The following is a 25738-nucleotide window of genomic DNA, read 5'->3' on the forward strand; positions in this document are numbered from 1 at the left end:
GTGAAACTATTGGGACATCTGTGAAACTACTGGTACATCTGTGAAATTATTGGGACATCTGTGATACTATGGGGACATCTGTGAAACTAATGGGACATATGTGAAACTATTGGGGCATCTGTGAAACGACTGGGTGATCTGTGAAACTACTGGGAAATATGTGAACTTATTGGGACATCTGTGAAACTATTGGGACATCTGTGAAACTATTGGGACATCTGTGAAGCTATGGGGACATCTGTGAAACTAATGGGACATATGTGAAACTATTGGGACATCTGTGAAACTACTGGTACATGTTAAATTATTGGGACATCTGTAAAACTATGGGGACATCTGTGAAACTAATGGGACATATGTGAAACTATTGGGGCATCTGTGAAACGACTGGGTGATCTGTGACACTAGTGGGACATATGTGAACTTATTGGGACATCTGTGAAACTATTGGGACATCTGTGAAACTATTGGGGCATCTGTGAAACTATGGGGACATCTGTGCAACTAATGGGACATATGTGAAACTATTGGGGCATCTGTGAAACTACTGGGATCATCTGTGAAACTACTGGGACATCTGTAAAACTACTGGGACATCTTTGAAACTATTGGGACATCTGTGAAACTATGGGGACATCTGTTAACCTACTGGAATATCTGTAAAACTTCTGGGACATCTGTGAAACTATTGGGACATCTGTGAAACTATTGGGACATCTGTGAAACTACTGGTACATCTGTGAAATTATTGGGACATCTGTGAAACTATGGGGACATCTGTGAAACTAATGGGACATATGTGAACCTATTGGGACATCTGTGAAACTTTTGGGACATCTGTGAAACTATGGGGACATCTGTTAACCTACTGGGACATCTGTGAAACTACTGGGACATATGTTAAACTACTGGGTCATCTGTTGAACTATTGGGACATCTGTGAATCTACTGGGACATCTGTAAAACTACTGGGACATATGTGAATCTATTGGGACATCTGTGAAACTATTGGGACATCTGTGAAACTACTGGTACATATGTGAAATTATTGGGACATCTGTGAAACTATGGGGACATCTGTGAAACTAATGGGACATATGTGAAAATATTGGGGCAACTGTGAAACTACTGGGACATATGTGAAACTACTGGGACATCTGTAAAACTACTGGGACATCTTTGAAACTATTGGGACATCTGTGAAACTATTGGGACATCTGTTAAACTTCTGGGACATCTGTGAAACTATTGGGACATCTGTGAAACTATTTGGGACATCTGTTAAAGTATTGGGACATCTGTGAAACTACTGGTACATCTGTTAAATTATTGGGACATCTGTGAAACTATGGGGACATCTGTGAAACTAATGGGACATATGTGAAACTATTGGGGCATCTGTGAAACGACTGGGTGATCTGTGAAACTACTGGGACATATGTGAACTTATTGGGACATCTGTGAAACTATTGGGACATCTGTGAAACTATTGGGACATCGGTGAAACTACTGGGATCATCTGTGAAACTAGCGGGACATCTGTAAAACTACTGGGACATCTTTGAAACTATTGGAATATCTGTGAAACTATGGGGACATCTATTAACCTACTGGAATATCTGTAAAACTTCTGGGACATCTGTGAAACTATTGGGACATCTGTGAAACTATTGGGAAATCTGTGAAACTATTGGGACATCTGTGAATCTATTGGGACATCTGTGAAACTATTTGGGACATCTGTTAAACTATTGGGACATCTGTGAAACTACTGGTACATCTGTGAAATTATTGGGACATCTGTGAAACTATGGGGACATCTGTGAAACTAATGGGACATATGTGAAACTATTGGGGCATCTATGAAACTACTGGGACATATGTGAACCTATTGGGACATCTGTGAAACTTTTGGGACATCTGTGAAACTATAGGGACATCTGTTAACCTACTGGGACATCTGTGAAACTACTGGGACATCTGTTAAACTACTGGGACATCTGTTGAACTATTGGGACATCTGTGAATCTACTGGGACATCTGTAAAACTACTGGGACATATGTGAATCTATTGGGACATCTGTGAAACTATTGGGACGTCTGTGAAACTATTGAGACATCTGTGAAACAACTGGGAAATCTGTGAAACTATTGGGACATCTGTGAAACTATTTGGGACATCTGTTAAACTATTGGGACATCTGTGAAACTACTGATACATCTGTTAAATTATTGGGACATCTGTGAAACTATGGGGACATCTGTGAAACTAATGGGACATATGCGAAACTATTGGGGCATCTGTGAAACGACTGGGTGATCTGTGAAACTACTGGGACATATGTGAACTCATTGGGACATCTGTGAGACTATTGGGACATCTGTGAAACTATTGGTACATCTGTGAAACTATGGGGACATCTGTGAAACTAATGGGACATATTTGAAACTATTGGGACATCTGTGAAACTACTGGTACATCTGTTAAATTATTGGGACATCTGTAAAACTATGGGGACATCTGTGAAACTAATGGGACATATGTGAAACTATTGGGGCATCTGTGAAACGACTGGGTGATCTGTGACACTAGTGGGACATATGTGAACTTATTGGGACATCTGTGAAACTATTGGGACATCTGTGAAACTATTGGGACATCTGTGAAACTATGGGGACATCTGTGCAACTAATGGGACATATGTGAAACTATTGGGGCATCTGTGAAACTACTGGGATCATCTGTGAAACTACTGGGACATTTGTAAAACTACTGGGACATCTTTGAAACTATTGGGACATCTGTGAAACTATGGGGACATCTGTTAACCTACTGGAATATCTGTAAAACTCCTGGGACATCTGTGAAACTATTGGGACATCTGTGAAACTATTGGGACATCTGTGAAACTACTGGTACATCTGTGAAATTATTGGGACATCTGTGATACTATGGGGACATCTGTGAAACTAATGGGACATATGTGAAACTATTGGGGCATCTGTGAAACGACTGGGTGATCTGTGAAACTACTGGGACATATGTGAACTTATTGGGACATCTGTGAAACTATTGGGACATCTGTGAAACTATTGGGACATCTGTGAAGCTATGGGGACATCTGTGAAACTAATGGGACATATGTGAAACTCCTGGGGCATCTGTGAAACTACTGGGACATATGTGAACCTATTGGGACATCTGTGAAACTTTTGGGACATCTGTGAAACTATGGGGACATCTGTTAACCTACTGGGACATCTGTGAAACTACTGGGACATCTGTTAAACTACTGGGACATCTGTTGAACTATTGGGACATCTGTGAATCTACTGGGACATCTGTAAAACTACTGGGACATATGTGAATCTATTGGGACATCTGTGAAACTATTGGGACGTCTGTGAAACTATTGAGACATCTGTGAAACAACTGGGAAATCTGTGAAACTATTGGGACATCTGTGAAACTATTTGGGACATCTGTTAAACTATTTGGACATCTGTGAAACTACTGATACATCTGTTAAATTATTGGGACATCTGTGAAACTATGGGGACATCTGTGAAACTAATGGGACATATGCGAAACTATTGGGGCATCTGTGAAACGACTGGGTGATCTGTGAAACTACTGGGACATATGTGAACTTATTGGGACATCTGTGAGACTATTGGGACATCTGTGAAACTATTGGGACATCTGTGAAACTATGGGGACATCTGTGAAACTAATGGGACATATTTGAAACTATTGGGACATCTGTGAAACTACTGGTACATCTGTTAAATTATTGGGACATCTGTGAAACTATGGGGACATCTGTGAAACTAATGGGACATATGTGAAACTATTGGGGCATCTATGAAACTACTGGGACATATGTGAACCTATTGGGACATCTGTGAAACTTTTGGGACATCTGTGAAACTATAGGGACATCTGTTAACCTACTGGGACATCTGTGAAACTACTGGGACATCTGTTAAACTACTGGGACATCTGTTGAACTATTGGGACATCTGTGAATCTACTGGGACATCTGTAAAACTACTGGGACATATGTGAATCTATTGGGACATCTGTGAAACTATTGGGACGTCTGTGAAACTATTGAGACATCTGTGAAACAACTGGGAAATCTGTGAAACTATTGGGACATCTGTGAAACTATTTGGGACATCTGTTAAACTATTGGGACATCTGTGAAACTACTGATACATCTGTTAAATTATTGGGACATCTGTGAAACTATGGGGACATCTGTGAAACTAATGGGACATATGCGAAACTATTGGGGCATCTGTGAAACGACTGGGTGATCTGTGAAACTACTGGGACATATGTGAACTCATTGGGACATCTGTGAGACTATTGGGACATCTGTGAAACTATTGGTACATCTGTGAAACTATGGGGACATCTGTGAAACTAATGGGACATATTTGAAACTATTGGGACATCTGTGAAACTACTGGTACATCTGTTAAATTATTGGGACATCTGTAAAACTATGGGGACATCTGTGAAACTAATGGGACATATGTGAAACTATTGGGGCATCTGTGAAACGACTGGGTGATCTGTGACACTAGTGGGACATATGTGAACTTATTGGGACATCTGTGAAACTATTGGGACATCTGTGAAACTATTGGGACATCTGTGAAACTATGGGGACATCTGTGCAACTAATGGGACATATGTGAAACTATTGGGGCATCTGTGAAACTACTGGGATCATCTGTGAAACTACTGGGACATTTGTAAAACTACTGGGACATCTTTGAAACTATTGGGACATCTGTGAAACTATGGGGACATCTGTTAACCTACTGGAATATCTGTAAAACTCCTGGGACATCTGTGAAACTATTGGGACATCTGTGAAACTATTGGGACATCTGTGAAACTACTGGTACATCTGTGAAATTATTGGGACATCTGTGATACTATGGGGACATCTGTGAAACTAATGGGACATATGTGAAACTATTGGGGCATCTGTGAAACGACTGGGTGATCTGTGAAACTACTGGGACATATGTGAACTTATTGGGACATCTGTGAAACTATTGGGACATCTGTGAAACTATTGGGACATCTGTGAAGCTATGGGGACATCTGTGAAACTAATGGGACATATGTGAAACTCCTGGGGCATCTGTGAAACTACTGGGACATATGTGAACCTATTGGGACATCTGTGAAACTTTTGGGACATCTGTGAAACTATGGGGACATCTGTTAACCTACTGGGACATCTGTGAAACTACTGGGACATCTGTTAAACTACTGGGACATCTGTTGAACTATTGGGACATCTGTGAATCTACTGGGACATCTGTAAAACTACTGGGACATATGTGAATCTATTGGGACATCTGTGAAACTATTGGGACGTCTGTGAAACTATTGAGACATCTGTGAAACAACTGGGAAATCTGTGAAACTATTGGGACATCTGTGAAACTATTTGGGACATCTGTTAAACTATTTGGACATCTGTGAAACTACTGATACATCTGTTAAATTATTGGGACATCTGTGAAACTATGGGGACATCTGTGAAACTAATGGGACATATGCGAAACTATTGGGGCATCTGTGAAACGACTGGGTGATCTGTGAAACTACTGGGACATATGTGAACTTATTGGGACATCTGTGAGACTATTGGGACATCTGTGAAACTATTGGGACATCTGTGAAACTATGGGGACATCTGTGAAACTAATGGGACATATTTGAAACTATTGGGACATCTGTGAAACTACTGGTACATCTGTTAAATTATTGGGACATCTGTAAAACTATGGGGACATCTGTGAAACTAATGGGACATATGTGAAACCATTGGGGCATCTGTGAAACGACTGGGTGATCTGTGACACTAGTGGGACATATGTGAACTTATTGGGACATCTGTGAAACTATTGGGACATCTGTGAAACTATTGGGACATCTGTGAAACTATGGGGACATCTGTGCAACTAATGGGACATATGTGAAACTATTGGGGCATCTGTGAAACTACTGGGATCATCTGTGAAACTACTGGGACATTTGTAAAACTACTGGGACATCTTTGAAACTATTGGGACATCTGTGAAACTATGGGGACATCTGTTAACCTACTGGAATATCTGTAAAACTCCTGGGACATCTGTGAAACTATTGGGACATCTGTGAAACTATTGGAACATCTGTGAAACTACTGGTACATCTGTGAAATTATTGGGACATCTGTGATACTATGGGGACATCTGTGAAACTAATGGGACATATGTGAAACTATTGGGGCATCTGTGAAACGACTGGGTGATCTGTGAAACTACTGGGACATATGTGAACTTATTGGGACATCTGTGAAACTATTGGGACATCTGTGAAACTATTGGGACATCTGTGAAGCTATGGGGACATCTGTGAAACTAATGGGACATATGTGAAACTATTGGGGCATCTGTGAAACTACTGGGACATATGTGAACCTATTGGGACATCTGTGAAACTTTTGGGACATCTGTGAAACTATGGGGACATCTGTTAACCTACTGGGACATCTGTGAAACTACTGGGACATCTGTTAAACTACTGGCACATCTGTTGAACTATTGGGACATCTGTGAATCTACTGGGACATCTGTAAAACTACTGGGACATATGTGAATCTATTGGGACATCTGTGAAACTATTGGGACGTCTGTGAAACTATTGAGACATCTGTGAAACAACTGGGAAATCTGTGAAACTATTGGGACATCTGTGAAACTATTTGGGACATCTGTTAAACTATTGGGACATCTGTGAAACTACTGATACATCTGTTAAATTATTGGGACATCTGTGAAACTATGGGGACATCTGTGAAACTAATGGGACATATGCGAAACTATTGGGGCATCTGTGAAACGACTGGGTGATCTGTGAAACTACTGGGACATATGTGAACTTATTGGGACATCTGTGAGACTATTGGGACATCTGTGAAACTATTGGGACATCTGTGAAACTATGGGGACATCTGTGAAACTAATGGGACATATTTGAAACTATTGGGACATCTGTGAAACTACTGGTACATCTGTTAAATTATTGGGACATCTGTAAAACTATGGGGACATCTGTGAAACTAATGGGACATATGTGAAACTATTGGGGCATCTGTGAAACGACTGGGTGATCTGTGACACTAGTGGGACATATGTGAACTTATTGGGACATCTGTGAAACTATTGGGACATCTGTGAAACTATTGGGACATCTGTGAAACTATGGGGACATCTGTGCAACTAATGGGACATATGTGAAACTATTGGGGCATCTGTGAAACTACTGGGATCATCTGTGAAACTACTGGGACATCTGTAAAACTACTGGGACATCTTTGAAACTATTGGGACATCTGTGAAACTATGGGGACATCTGTTAACCTACTGGAATATCTGTAAAACTCCTGGGACATCTGTGAAACTATTGGGACATCTGTGAAACTATTGGGACATCTGTGAAATTATTGGGACATCTGTGATACTATGGGGACATCTGTGAAACTAATGGGACATATGTGAAACTATTGGGGCATCTGTGAAACGACTGGGTGATCTGTGAAACTACTGGGACATATGTGAACTTATTGGGACATCTGTGAAACTATTGGGACATCTGTGAAACTATTGGGACATCTGTGAAGCTATGGGGACATCTGTGAAACTAATGGGACATATGTGAAACTATTGGGACATCTGTGAAACTACTGGTACATGTTAAATTATTGGGACATCTGTAAAACTATGGGGACATCTGTGAAACTAATGGGACATATGTGAAACTATTGGGGCATCTGTGAAACGACTGGGTGATCTGTGACACTAGTGGGACATATGTGAACTTATTGGGACATCTGTGAAACTATTGGGACATCTGTGAAACTATTGGGACATCTGTGAAACTATGGGGACATCTGTGCAACTAATGGGACATATGTGAAACTATTGGGGCATCTGTGAAACTACTGGGATCATCTGTGAAACTACTGGGACATCTGTAAAACTACTGGGACATCTTTGAAACTATTGGGACATCTGTGAAACTATGGGGACATCTGTTAACCTACTGAAATATCTGTAAAACTTCTGGGACATCTGTGAAACTATTGGGACATCTGTGAAACTATTGGGACATCTGTGAAACTACTGGTACATCTGTGAAATTATTGGGACATCTGTGAAACTATGGGGACATCTGTGAAACTACTGGGACATATGTGAACCTATTGGGACATCTGTGAAACTATTGGGACATCTGTGAAACTATAGGGACATCTGTGAAACTACTGGGACATCTGTTAAACTACTGGGACATCTGTTGAACTATTGGGACATCTGTGAATCTACTGGGACATCTGTAAAACTACTGGGACATATGTGAATCTATTGGGACATCTGTGAAACTATTGAGACATCTGTGAAACTATTGGGACATCTGTTAAACTACTGGTACATCTGTTAAATTATTGGGACATCTGTAAAACTATGGGGACATCTGTGAAACTAATGGGACATATGTGAAACTATTGGGGCATCTGTGAAACGACTGGGTGATCTGTGACACTAGTGGGACATATGTGAACTTATTGGGACATCTGTGAAACTATTGGGACATCTGTGAAACTATTGGGACATCTGTGAAACTATGGGGACATCTGTGCAACTAATGGGACATATGTGAAACTATTGGGGCATCTGTGAAACTACTGGGATCATCTGTGTAACTACTGGGACATCTGTAAAACTACTGGGACATCTTTGAAACTATTGGGACATCTGTGAAACTATGGGGACATCTGTTAACCTACTGGAATATCTGTAAAACTTCTGGGACATCTGTGAAACTATTGGGACATCTGTGAAACTATTGGGACATCTGTGAAACTACTGGTACATCTGTGAAATTATTGGGACATCTGTGAAACTATGGGGACATCTGTGAAACTAATGGGACATATGTGAAACTATTGGGGCATCTGTGAAACTACTGGGACATATGTGAACCTATTGGGACATCTGTGAAACTATTGGGACATCTGTGAAACTATGGGGACATCTGTGAAACTACTGGGACATCTGTTAAACTACTGGGACATCTATTGAACTATTGGGACATATGTGAAACTATTGGGACATCTGTGAAACTACTGGTACATCTGTTAAATTATTGGGACATCTGTAAAACTATGGGGACATCTGTGAAACTAATGGGACATATGTGAAACTATTGGGGCATCTGTGAAACGACTGGGTGATCTGTGACACTAGTGGGACATATGTGAACTTATTGGGACATCTGTGAAACTATTGGGACATCTGTGAAACTATTGGGACATCTGTGAAACTATGGGGACATCTGTGCAACTAATGGGACATATGTGAAACTATTGGGGCATCTGTGAAACTACTGGGATCATCTGTGAAACTACTGGGACATCTGTGAAGCTATGGGGACATCTGTGAAACTAATGGGACATATGTGAAACTATTGGGACATCTGTGAAACTACTGGTACATCTGTTAAATTATTGGGACATCTGTAAAACTATGGGGACATCTGTGAAACTAATGGGACATATGTGAAACTATTGGGGCATCTGTGAAACGACTGGGTGATCTGTGACACTAGTGGGACATATGTGAACTTATTGGGACATCTGTGAAACTATTGGGACATCTGTGAAACTATTGGGACATCTGTGAAACTATGGGGACATCTGTGCAACTAATGGGACATATGTGAAACTATTGGGGCATCTGTGAAACTACTGGGATCATCTGTGAAACTACTGGGACATCTGTAAAACTACTGGGACATCTTTGAAACTATTGGGACATCTGTGAAACTATGGGGACATCTGTTAACCTACTGGAATATCTTTAAAACTTCTGGGACATCTGTGAAACTATTGGGACATCTGTGAAACTATTGGGACATCTGTGAAACTACTGGTACATCTGTGAAATTATTGGGACATCTGTGAAACTATGGGGACATCTGTGAAACTAATGGGACATATGTGAAACTATTGGGGCATCTGTGAAACTACTGGGACATATGTGAACCTATTGGGACATCTGTGAAACTATTGGGACATCTGTGAAACTATGGGGACATCTGTGAAACTACTGGGACATCTGTTAAACTACTGGGACATCTGTTGAACTATTGGGACATCTGTGAATCTACTGGGACATCTGTAAAACTACTGGGACATATGTGAATCTATTGGGACATCTGTGAAACTATTGAGACATCTGTGAAATTATTGGGACATCTGTTAAACTACTGGTACATCTGTTAAATTATTGGGACATCTGTAAAACTATGGGGACATCTGTGAAACTAATGGGACATATGTGAAACTATTGGGGCATCTGTGAAACGACTGGGTGATCTGTGACACTAGTGGGACATATGTGAACTTATTGGGACATCTGTGAAACTATTGGGACATCTGTGAAACTATTGGGACATCTGTGAAACTATGGGGACATCTGTGCAACTAATGGGACATATGTGAAACTATTGGGGCATCTGTGAAACTACTGGGATCATCTGTGAAACTACTGGGACATCTGTAAAACTACTGGGACATCTTTGAAACTATTGGGACATCTGTGAAACTATGGGGACATCTGTTAACCTACTGGAATATCTGTAAAACTTCTGGGACATCTGTGAAACTATTGGGACATCTGTGAAACTATTGGGACATCTGTGAAACTACTGGTACATCTGTGAAATTATTGGGACATCTGTGAAACTATGGGGACATCTGTGAAACTAATGGGACATATGTGAAACTATTGGGGCATCTGTGAAACTACTGGGACATATGTGAACCTATTGGGACATCTGTGAAACTATTGGGACATCTGTGAAACTATGGGGACATCTGTGAAACTACTGGGACATCTGTTAAACTACTGGGACATCTGTTGAACTATTGGGACATCTGTGAATCTACTGGGACATCTGTAAAACTACTGGGACATATGTGAATCTATTGGGACATCTGTGAAACTATTGAGACATCTGTGAAACTATTGGGACATCTGTGAAACTATGCGGACATCTGTGCAACTAATGGGACATCTGTGAAACTATTGGGACATCTGTGAAACTATTGGGACATCTGTGAAACTACTGGTACATCTGTGAAATTATTGGGACATCTGTGAAACTATGGGGACATCTGTGAAACTACTGGGACATATGTGAACCTATTGGGACATCTGTGAAACTATTGGGACATCTGTGAAACTATAGGAACATCTGTGAAAACTACTGGGACATCTGTTAAACTACTGGGACATCTGTTGAACTATTGGGACATCTGTGAATCTACTGGGACATCTGTAAAACTACTGGGACATATGTGAATCTATTGGGACATCTGTGAAACTATTGAGACATCTGTGAAACTATTGGGACATCTGTTAAACTACTGGTACATCTGTTAAATTATTGGGACATCTGTAAAACTATGGGGACATCTGTGAAACTAATGGGACATATGTGAAACTATTGGGGCATCTGTGAAACGACTGGGTGATCTGTGACACTAGTGGGACATATGTGAACTTATTGGGACATCTGTGAAACTATTGGGACATCTGTGAAACTATTGGGACATCTGTGAAACTATGGGGACATCTGTGCAACTAATGGGACATATGTGAAACTATTGGGGCATCTGTGAAACTACTGGGATCATCTGTGAAACTACTGGGACATCTGTAAAACTACTGGGACATCTTTGAAACTATTGGGACATCTGTGAAACTATGGGGACATCTGTTAACCTACTGGAATATCTGTAAAACTTCTGGGACATCTGTGAAACTATTGGGACATCTGTGAAACTATTGGGACATCTGTGAAACTACTGGTACATCTGTGAAATTATTGGGACATCTGTGAAACTATGGGGACATCTGTGAAACTAATGGGACATATGTGAAACTATTCGGGCATCTGTGAAACTACTGGGACATATGTGAACCTATTGGGACATCTGTGAAACTATTGGGACATCTGTGAAACTATGGGGACATCTGTGAAACTACTGGGACATCTGTTAAACTACTGGGACATCTATTGAACTATTGGGACATATGTGAAACTATTGGGACATCTGTGAAACTACTGGTACATCTGTTAAATTATTGGGACATCTGTAAAACTATGGGGACATCTGTGAAACTAATGGGACATATGTGAAACTATTGGGGCATCTGTGAAACGACTGGGTGATCTGTGACACTAGTGGGACATATGTGAACTTATTGGGACATCTGTGAAACTATTGGGACATCTGTGAAACTATTGGGACATCTGTGAAACTATGGGGACATCTGTGCAACTAATGGGACATATGTGAAACTATTGGGGCATCTGTGAAACTACTGGGATCATCTGTGAAACTACTGGGACATCTGTGAAGCTATGGGGACATCTGTGAAACTAATGGGACATATGTGAAACTATTGGGACATCTGTGAAACTACTGGTACATCTGTTAAATTATTGGGACATCTGTAAAACTATGGGGACATCTGTGAAACTAATGGGACATATGTGAAACTATTGGGGCATCTGTGAAACGACTGGGTGATCTGTGACACTAGTGGGACATATGTGAACTTATTGGGACATCTGTGAAACTATTGGGACATCTGTGAAACTATTGGGACATCTGTGAAACTATGGGGACATCTGTGCAACTAATGGGACATATGTGAAACTATTGGGGCATCTGTGAAACTACTGGGATCATCTGTGAAACTACTGGGACATCTGTAAAACTACTGGGACATCTTTGAAACTATTGGGACATCTGTGAAACTATGGGGACATCTGTTAACCTACTGGAATATCTTTAAAACTTCTGGGACATCTGTGAAACTATTGGGACATCTGTGAAACTATTGGGACATCTGTGAAACTACTGGTACATCTGTGAAATTATTGGGACATCTGTGAAACTATGGGGACATCTGTGAAACTAATGGGACATATGTGAAACTATTGGGGCATCTGTGAAACTACTGGGACATATGTGAACCTATTGGGACATCTGTGAAACTATTGGGACATCTGTGAAACTATGGGGACATCTGTGAAACTACTGGGACATCTGTTAAACTACTGGGACATCTGTTGAACTATTGGGACATCTGTGAATCTACTGGGACATCTGTAAAACTACTGGGACATATGTGAATCTATTGGGACATCTGTGAAACTATTGAGACATCTGTGAAATTATTGGGACATCTGTTAAACTACTGGTACATCTGTTAAATTATTGGGACATCTGTAAAACTATGGGGACATCTGTGAAACTAATGGGACATATGTGAAACTATTGGGGCATCTGTGAAACGACTGGGTGATCTGTGACACTAGTGGGACATATGTGAACTTATTGGGACATCTGTGAAACTATTGGGACATCTGTGAAACTATTGGGACATCTGTGAAACTATGGGGACATCTGTGCAACTAATGGGACATATGTGAAACTATTGGGGCATCTGTGAAACTACTGGGATCATCTGTGAAACTACTGGGACATCTGTAAAACTACTGGGACATCTTTGAAACTATTGGGACATCTGTGAAACTATGGGGACATCTGTTAACCTACTGGAATATCTGTAAAACTTCTGGGACATCTGTGAAACTATTGGGACATCTGTGAAACTATTGGGACATCTGTGAAACTACTGGTACATCTGTGAAATTATTGGGACATCTGTGAAACTATGGGGACATCTGTGAAACTAATGGGACATATGTGAAACTATTGGGGCATCTGTGAAACTACTGGGACATATGTGAACCTATTGGGACATCTGTGAAACTATTGGGACAACTGTGAAACTATGGGGACATCTGTGAAACTACTGGGACATCTGTTAAACTACTGGGACATCTGTTGAACTATTGGGACATCTGTGAATCTACTGGGACATCTGTAAAACTACTGGGACATATGTGAATCTATTGGGACATCTGTGAAACTATTGAGACATCTGTGAAACTATTGGGACATCTGTGAAACTATGGGGACATCTGTGCAACTAATGGGACATATGTGAAACTATTGGGGCATCTGTGAAACGACTGGGTGATCTGTGACACTAGTGGGACATATGTGAACTTATTGGGACATCTGTGAAACTATTGGGACATCTGTGAAACTATTGGGACATCTGTGAAACTATGGGGACATCTGTGCAACTAATGGGACATATGTGAAACTATTGGGGCATCTGTGAAACTACTGGGATCATCTGTGAAACTACTGGGACATCTGTAAAACTACTGGGACATCTTTGAAACTATTGGGACATCTGTGAAACTATGGGGACATCTGTTAACCTACTGGAATATCTGTAAAACTCCTGGGACATCTGTGAAACTATTGGGATATCTGTGAAACTATTGGGACATATGTGAAACTACTGGTACATCTGTGAAATTATTGGGACATCTGTGAAACTAATGGGACATATGTGAAACTATTGGGGCATCTGTGAAACGACTGGGTGATCTGTGAAACTACTGGGACATATGTGAACTTATTGGGACATCTGTGAAACTATTGGGACATCTGTGAAACTATTGGGACATCTGTGAAGCTATGGGGACATCTGTGAAACTAATGGGACATATGTGAAACTATTGGGACATCTGTGAAACTACTGGTACATCTGTTAAATTATTGGGACATCTGTAAAACTATGGGGACATCTGTGAAACTAATGGGACATATGTGAAACTATTGGGGCATCTGTGAAACGACTGGGTGATCTGTGACACTAGTGGGACATATGTGAACTTTTTGGGACATCTGTGAAACTATTGGGACATCTGTGAAACTATTGGGACATCTGTGAAACTATGGGGACATCTGTGCAACTAATGGGACATATGTGAAACTATTGGGGCATCTGTGAAACTACTGGGATCATCTGTGAAACTACTGGGACATCTGTAAAACTACTGGGACATCTTTGAAACTATTGGGACATCTGTGAAACTATGGGGACATCTGTGCAACTAATGGGACATATGTGAAACTATTGGGGCATCTGTGAAACTACTGGGATCATCTGTGAAACTACTGGGACATCTGTAAAACTACTGGGACATCTTTGAAACTATTGGGACATCTGTGAAACTATGGGGACATCTGTTAACCTACTGGAATATCTTTAAAAATTCTGGGACATCTGTGAAACTATTGGGACATCTGTGAAACTATTGGGACATCTGTGAAACTACTGGTACATCTGTGAAATTATTGGGACATCTGTGAAACTATGGGGACATCTGTGAAACTAATGGGACATATGTGAAACTATTGGGGCATCTGTGAAACTACTGGGACATATGTGAACCTATTGGGACATCTGTGAAACTATTGGGACATCTGTGAAACTATGGGGACATCTGTGAAACTACTGGGACATCTGTTAAACTACTGGGACATCTGTTGAACTATTGGGACATCTGTGAATCTACTGGGACATCTGTAAAACTACTGGGACATATGTGAATCTATTGGGACATCTGTGAAACTATTGAGACATCTGTGAAATTATTGGGACATCTGTTAAACTACTGGTACATCTGTTAAATTATTGGGACATCTGTAAAACTATGGGGACATCTGTGAAACTAATGGGACATATGTGAAACTATTGGGGCATCTGTGAAACGACTGGGTGATCTGTGACACTAGTGGGACATATGTGAACTTATTGGGACATCTGTGAAACTATTGGGACATCTGTGAAACTATTGGGACATCTGTGAAACTATGGGGACATCTGTGCATCTAATGGGACATATGTGAAACTATTGGGGCATCTGTGAAACTACTGGGATCATCTGTGAAACTACTGGGACATCTGTAAAACTACTGGGACATCTTTGAAACTATTGGGACATCTGTGAAACTATGGGGACATCTGTTAACCTACTGGAATATCTGTAAAACTTCTGGGACATCTGTGAAACTATTGGGACATCTGTGAAACTATTGGGACATCTGTGAAACTACTGGTACATCTGTGAAATTATTGGGACATCTGTGAAACTATGGGGACATCTGTGAAACTAATGGGACATATGTGAAACTATTGGGGCATCTGTGAAACTACTGGGACATATGTGAACCTATTGGGACATCTGTGAAACTATTGGGACATCTGTGAAACTATGGGGACATCTGTGAAACTACTGGGACATCTGTTAAACTACTGGGACATCTGTTGAACTATTGGGAAATCTGTGAATCTACTGGGACATCTGTAAAACTACTGGGACATATGTGAATCTATTGGGACATCTGTGAAACTATTGAGACATCTGTGAAACTATTGGGACATCTGTGAAACTATGGGGACATCTGTGCAACTAATGGGACATATGTGAAACTATTGGGGCATCTGTGAAACGACTGGGTGATCTGTGACACTAGTGGGACATATGTGAACTTATTGGGACATCTGTGAAACTATTGGGACATCTGTGAAACTATTGGGACATCTGTGAAACTATGGGGACATCTGTGCAACTAATGGGACATATGTGAAACTATTGGGGCATCTGTGAAACTACTGGGATCATCTGTGAAACTACTGGGACATCTGTAAAACTACTGGGACATCTTTGAAACTATTGGGACATCTGTGAAACTATGGGGACATCTGTTAACCTACTGGAATATCTGTAAAACTCCTGGGACATCTGTGAAACTATTGGGATATCTGTGAAACTATTGGGACATATGTGAAACTACTGGTACATCTGTGAAATTATTGGGACATCTGTGAAACTAATGGGACATATGTGAAACTATTGGGGCATCTGTGAAACGACTGGGTGATCTGTGAAACTACTGGGACATATGTGAACTTATTGGGACATCTGTGAAACTATTGGGACATCTGTGAAACTATTGGGACATCTGTGAAGCTATGGGGACATCTGTGAAACTAATGGGACATATGTGAAAATATTGGGGCATCTGTGAAACTACTGGGACATATGTGAACCTATTGGGACATCTGTGAAACTATGGGGATATCTGTTAACCTACTGGGACATCTGTGAAACTACTGGGACATCTGTTAAACTACTGGGACATCTGTTGAACTATTGGGACATCTGTGAATCTACTGGGACATCTGTAAAACTACTGGGACATATGTGAATCTATTGGGACATCTGTGAAACTATTGGGACATCTGTGAAACTATTGAGACATCTGTGAAACAACTGGGACATCTGTTAAACTATTGGGACATCTGTTAAACTCCTGGGACATCTGGGAAACTATTGGGACATCTGTGAAACTATTTGGGACATCTGTTAAACTATTGGGACATCTGTGAAACTACTGGTACATCTGTGAAATTATTGGGACATCTGTGAAACTACTGGTACATATGTGAAACTATTGGGAAATGTGTGAAACTATTGGGACATCTGTGAAACTATTGGGACATCTGTGAAACTACTGGTACATCTGTGAAACTATGGGGACATCTGTTAACCTACTGGGATATCTGTAAAACTACTGGGACATCTGTGAAACTATTGGGACATCTGTGAAACTATGGGGACATCCGTTAACCTACTGGGACATCTGTGAAACTACTGGGACATCTGTTAAACTACTGGGACATCTGTAAAACTATGGGGACATCTGTGAAACTAATGGGACATATGTGAAACTATTGGGGCATCTGTGAAACGACTGGGTGATCTGTGACACTAGTGGGACATGTGAACTTATTGGGACATATGTGAAACTATTGGGACATCTGTGAAACTATTGGGACATCTGTGAAACTATGGGGACATCTGTGCAACTAATGGGACATATGTGAAACTATTGGGGCATCTGTGAAACTACTGGGATCATCTGTGAAACTACTGGGACATCTGTAAAACTACTGGGACATCTTTGAAACTATTGGGACATCTGTGAAACTATGGGGACATCTGTTAACCTACTGGAATATCTGTAAAACTTCTGGGACATCTGTGAAACTATTGGGACATCTGTGAAACTATTGGGACATCTGTGAAACTACTGGTACATCTGTGAAATTATTGGGACATCTGTGAAACTATGGGGACATCTGTGAAACTAATGGGACATATGTGAAAATATTGGGGCATCTGTGAAACTACTGGGACATATGTGAACCTATTGGGACATCTGTGAAACTATTGGGACATCTGTGAAACTATGGGAATATCTGTTAACCTACTGGGACATCTGTGAAACTACTGGGACATCTGTTAAACTACTGGGACATCTGTTGAACTATTGGGACATCTGTGAATCTACTGGGACATCTGTAAAACTACTGGAACATATGTGAATCTATTGGGACATCTGTGAAACTATTGGGACATCTGTGAAACTATTGAGACATCTGTGAAACAACTGGGACATCTGTTAAACTATTGGGACATCTGTTAAACTCCTGGGACATCTGTGAAACTATTGAGACATCTGTGAAACTATTTGGGACATCTGTTAAACTATGGGGACATCTGTGAAACTATTGGGACATCTGTGAAACTATTTGGGACATCTGTGAAATTATTGGGACATCTGTGAAACTATGGGGACATCTGTGCAACTAATTGGACATATGTGAAACTATTGGGGCATCTGTGAAACGACTGGGTGATCTGTGACACTAGTGGGACATATGTGAACTTATTGGGACATCTGTGAAACTATTGGGACATCTGTGAAACTATTGGGACATCTGTGAAACTATGGGGACATCTGTGCAACTAATGGGACATATGTGAAACTATTGGGGCATCTGTGAAACTACTGGGATCATCTGTGAAACTACTGGGACATCTGTAAAACTACTGGGACATCTTTGAAACTATTGGGACATCTGTGAAACTATGGGGACATCTGTTAACCTACTGGAATATCTGTAAAACTCCTGGGACATCTGTGAAACTATTGGGATATCTGTGAAACTATTGGGACATATGTGAAACTACTGGTACATCTGTGAAATTATTGGGACATCTGTGAAACTAATGGGACATATGTGAAACTATTGGGGCATCTGTGAAACGACTGGGTGATCTGTGAAACTACTGGGACATATGTGAACTTATTGGGACATCTGTGAAACTATTGGGACATCTGTGAAACTATTGGGACATCTGTGAAGCTATGGGGACATCTGTGAAACTAATGGGACATATGTGAAACTATTGGGACATCTGTGAAACTACTGGTACATCTGTTAAATTATTGGGACATCTGTAAAACTATGGGGACATCTGTGAAACTAATGGGACATATGTGAAACTATTGGGGCATCTGTGAAACGACTGGGTGATCTGTGACACTAGTGGGACATATGTGAACTTTTTGGGACATCTGTGAAACTATTGGGACATCTGTGAAACTATTGGGACATCTGTGAAACTATGGGGACATCTGTGCAACTAATGGGACATATGTGAAACTATTGGGGCATCTGTGAAACTACTGGGATCATCTGTGAAACTACTGGGACATCTGTAAAACTACTGGGACATCTTTGAAACTATTGGGACATCTGTGAAACTATTGGGACATCTGTGAAACTACTGGTACATCTGTGAAATTATTGGGACATCTGTGAAACTATGGGGACATCTGTGAAACTAATGGGACATATGTGAAAATATTGGGGCATCTGTGAAACTACTGGGACATATGTGAACCTATTGGGACATCTGTGAAACTATGGGGATATCTGTTAACCTACTGGGACATCTGTGAAACTACTGGGACATCTGTTAAACTAATGGGACATCTGTTGAACTATTGGGACATCTGTGAATCTACTGGGACATCTGTAAAACTACTGGGACATATGTGAATCTATTGGGACATCTGTGAAACTATTGGGACATCTGTGAAACTATTGAGACATCTGTGAAACAACTGGGACATCTGTTAAACTATTGGGACATCTGTTAAACTCCTGGGACATCTGGGAAACTATTGGGACATCTGTGAAACTATTTGGGACATCTGTTAAACTATTGGGACATCTGTGAAACTACTGGTACATCTGTGAAATTATTGGGACATCTGTGAAACTACTGGTACATATGTGAAACTATTGGGAAATGTGTGAAACTATTGGGACATCTGTGAAACTATTGGGACATCTGTGAAACTACTGGTACATCTGTGAAACTATGGGGACATCTGTTAACCTACTGGGATATCTGTAAAACTACTGGGACATCTGTGAAACTATTGGGACATCTGTGAAACTATGGGGACATCCGTTAACCTACTGGGACATCTGTGAAACTACTGGGACATCTGTTAAACTACTGGGACATCTGTAAAACTATGGGGACATCTGTGAAACTAATGGGACATATGTGAAACTATTGGGGCATCTGTGAAACGACTGGGTGATCTGTGACACTAGTGGGACATGTGAACTTATTGGGACATCTGTGAAACTATTGGGACATCTGTGAAACTATTGGGACATCTGTGAAACTATGGGGACATCTGTGCAACTAATGGGACATATGTGAAACTATTGGGGCATCTGTGAAACTACTGGGATCATCTGTGAAACTACTGGGACATCTGTAAAACTACTGGGACATCTTTGAAACTATTGGGACATCTGTGAAACTATGGGGACATCTGTTAACCTACTGGAATATCTGTAAAACTTCTGGGACATCTGTGAAACTATTGGGACATCTGTGAAACTAGTGGGACATCTGTGAAACTACTGGTACATCTGTGAAATTATTGGGACATCTGTGAAACTATGGGGACATCTGTGAAACTAATGGGACATATGTGAAAATATTGGGGCATCTGTGAAACTACTGGGACATATGTGAACCTATTGGGACATCTGTGAAACTATTGGGACATCTGTGAAACTATGGGAATATCTGTTAACCTACTGGGACATCTGTGAAACTACTGGGACATCTGTTAAACTACTGGGACATCTGTTGAACTATTGGGACATCTGTGAATCTACTGGGACATCTGTAAAACTACTGGAACATATGTGAATCTATTGGGACATCTGTGAAACTATTGGGACATCTGTGAAACTATTGAGACATCTGTGAAACAACTGGGACATCTGTTAAACTATTGGGACATCTGTTAAACTCCTGGGACATCTGTGAAACTATTGAGACATCTGTGAAACTATTTGGGACATCTGTTAAACTATGGGGACATCTGTGAAACTATTGGGACATCTGTGAAACTATTTGGGACATCTGTGAAATTATTGGGACATCTGTGAAACTATGGGGACATCTGTGAAACTAATGGGACATATGTGAAACTATTGGGGCATCTGTGAAACTACGGGTGATCTGTGAATCTACTGGGACATATGTGAACCTATTGAGACATCTGTGAAACTATTGGGACATCTGTGAAACTATTGGGACATCTGTGAAACTATGGGGATATCTGTGAAACTAATGGGACATATGTGAAACTATTGGGACATCTGTGAAACTATGGGGACATCTGTGAAACTAATGGGACATATGTGAAACTATTGGGACATCTGTAAAACTACTGGGACATATGTGAAACTATTGGGAAATGTGTGAAACTATTGGGACATCTGTGAAACTATTGGGACATCTGTTAAACTACTGGTACATCTGTGAAACTATGGGGACATCTGTTAACCTACTGGGATATCTGTAAAACTACTGGAACATCTGTTAAACTATTGGGACATCTGTGAAACTATGGGGACATCTGTTAACCTACTGGGACATCTGTTAAACTACTGGGACATCTGTTGAACTATTGGGACATCTGTGAATCTACTGGGACATCTGTAAAACTACTGGGACATATGTGAACCTATTGGGACATCTGTGAAACTATTTGGGACATCTGTTAAACTATTGGGACATCTGTGAAACTACTGGTACATCTGTTAAATTATTGGGACATCTGTGAAACTATGGGGACATCTGTGAAACTAATGGGACATATGTGAAACTATTGGGGCATCTGTGAAACGACTGGGTGATCTGTGAAACTATTGGGACATCTGTGAAACTTTTGGGACATCTGTGAAACTATGGGGACATCTGTGAAACTAAGGGGACATATGTGAAACTATTGGGGCATCTGTGAAACTACTGGGATCATCTGTGAAACTAGCGGGACATCTGTAAAACTACTGGGACATCTTTGAAACTATTGGGACATCTGTGAAACTATGGGGACATCTGTTAACCTACTGGCACATCTGTGAAACTACTCGGACATCTGTTAAACTACTGCGACATCTGTTGAACTATTGGGACATCTGTGAATCTACTGGGACATCTGTAAAACTACTGGGACATATGTGAACCTATTGGGACATCTGTGAAACTATTGGGACATCTGTGAAGCTATTGGGACATCTGTGAAACTATGGGGACATCTGTGAAACTAATGGGACATATGTGAAACTATTGGGACATCTGTGAAACTGTGGGGACATCTGTGAAACTAATGGGACATATGTGAAACTATTGGGACATCTGTAAAACTAGTGGGACATATGTGAAACTATTGGGAAATGTGTGAAACTATTGGGACATCTGTGAAAATATTGGGACATCTGTGAAACTACTGGTACATCTGTGAAACTATGGGGACATCTGTTAACCTACTGGGATATCTGTAAAACTACTGGTACATCTGTAAAACTATTGGGACATCTGTGAAACTATGGGGACATCTGTTAACCTACTGGGACATCTGTGAAACTACTGGGACATCTGTTAAACTACTGGGACATCTGTTGAACTATTGGGACATCTGTGAATCTACTGGGACATCTGTAAAACTACTGGGACATATGTGAATCTATTGGGACATCTGTGAAACTATTGAGACATCTGTGAAACTATTGGGACATCTGTGAAACTATGGGGACATCTGTGCAACTAATGGGACATATGTGAAACTATTGGGGCATCTGTGAAACGACTGGGTGATCTGTGACACTAGTGGGACATATGTGAACTTATTGGGACATCTGTGAAACTATTGGGACATCTGTGAAACTATTGGGACATCTGTGAAACTATGGGGACATCTGTGCAACTAATGGGACATATGTGAAACTATTGGGGCATCTGTGAAACTACTGGGATCATCTGTGAAACTACTGGGACATCTGTAAAACTACTGGGACATCTTTGAAACTATTGGGACATCTGTGAAACTATGGGGACATCTGTTAACCTACTGGAATATCTGTAAAACTCCTGGGACATCTGTGAAACTATTGGGATATCTGTGAAACTATTGGGACATATGTGAAACTACTGGTACATCTGTGAAATTATTGGGACATCTGTGAAACTAATGGGACATATGTGAAACTATTGGGGCATCTGTGAAACGACTGGGTGATCTGTGAAACTACTGGGACATATGTGAACTTATTGGGACATCTGTGAAACTATTGGGACATCTGTGAAACTATTGGGACATCTGTGAAGCTATGGGGACATCTGTGAAACTAATGGGACATATGTGAAACTATTGGGACATCTGTGAAACTACTGGTACATCTGTTAAATTATTGGGACATCTGTAAAACTATGGGGACATCTGTGAAACTAATGGGACATATGTGAAACTATTGGGGCATCTGTGAAACGACTGGGTGATCTGTGACACTAGTGGGACATATGTGAACTTATTGGGACATCTGTGAAACTATTGGGACATCTGTGAAACTATTGGGACATCTGTGAAACTATGGGGACATCTGTGCAACTAATGGGACATATGTGAAACTATTGGGGCATCTGCGAAACTACTGGGATCATCTGTGAAACTACTGGGACATCTGTAAAACTACTGGGACATCTTTGAAACTATTGGGACATCTGTGAAACTATTGGGACATCTGTGAAACTACTGGTACATCTGTGAAATTATTGGGACATCTGTGAAACTATGGGGACATCTGTGAAACTAATGGGACATATGTGAAAATATTGGGGCATCTGTGAAACTACTGGGACATATGTGAACCTATTGGGACATCTGTGAAACTATGGGGATATCTGTTAACCTACTGGGACATCTGTGAAACTACTGGGACATCTGTTAAACTACTGGGACATCTGTTGAACTATTGGGACATCTGTGAATCTACTGGGACATCTGTAAAACTACTGGGACATATGTGAATCTATTGGGACATCTGTGAAACTATTGGGACATCTGTGAAACTATTGAGACATCTGTGAAACAACTGGGACATCTGTTAAACTATTGGGACATCTGTTAAACTCCTGGGACATCTGGGAAACTATTGGGACATCTGTGAAACTATTTGGGACATCTGTTAAACTATTGGGACATCTGTGAAACTACTGGTACATCTGTGAAATTATTGGGACATCTGTGAAACTACTGGTACATATGTGAAACTATTGGGAAATGTGTGAAACTATTGGGACATCTGTGAAACTATTGGGACATCTGTGAAACTACTGCTACATCTGTGAAACTATGGGGACATCTGTTAACCTACTGGGATATCTGTAAAACTACTGGGACATCTGTGAAACTATTGGGACATCTGTGAAACTACTGGTACATCTGTGAAACTATGGGGATATCTGTTAACCTACTGGGACATCTGTGAAACTACTGGGACATCTGTTAAACTACTGGGACATCTGTTGAACTATTGGGACATCTGTGAATCTACTGGGACATCTGTAAAACTACTGGGACATATGTGAATCTATTGGGACATCTGTGAAACTATTGGGACATCTGTGAAACTATTGAGACATCTGTGAAACAACTGGGACATCTGTTAAACTATTGGGACATCTGTTAAACTCCTGGGACATCTGGGAAACTATTGGGACATCTGTGAAACTATTTGGGACATCTGTTAAACTATTGGGACATCTGTGAAACTACTGGTACATCTGTGAAATTATTGGGACATCTGTGAAACTACTGGTACATATGTGAAACTATTGGGAAATGTGTGAAACTATTGGGACATCTGTGAAACTATTGGGACATCTGTGAAACTACTGGTACATCTGTGAAACTATGGGGACATCTGTTAACCTACTGGGATATCTGTAAAACTACTGGGACATCTGTGAAACTATTGGGACATCTGTGAAACTACTGGTACATCTGTGAAACTATGGGGACATCCGTTAACCTACTGGGACATCTGTGAAACTACTGGGACATCTGTTAAACTACTGGGACATCTGTAAAACTATGGGGACATCTGTGAAACTAATGGGACATATGTGAAACTATTGGGGCATCTGTGAAACGACTGGGTGATCTGTGACACTAGTGGGACATGTGAACTTATTGGGACATCTGTGAAACTATTGGGACATCTGTGAAACTATTGGGACATCTGTGAAACTATGGGGACATCTGTGCAACTAATGGGACATATGTGAAACTATTGGGGCATCTGTGAAACTACTGGGATCATCTGTGAAACTACTGGGACATCTGTAAAACTACTGGGACATCTTTGAAACTATTGGGACATCTGTGAAACTATGGGGACATCTGTTAACCTACTGGAATATCTGTAA

The sequence above is a fragment of the Petromyzon marinus genome, unplaced genomic scaffold (genome assembly GCF_048934315.1).
Source record: "Petromyzon marinus isolate PM22_M1 ecotype Great Lakes invasive population unplaced genomic scaffold, UKy_Petmar_22M1.pri1.0 PM_Scaffold_13, whole genome shotgun sequence".
Taxonomy (NCBI): Eukaryota; Metazoa; Chordata; class Hyperoartia; order Petromyzontiformes; family Petromyzontidae; genus Petromyzon; species Petromyzon marinus.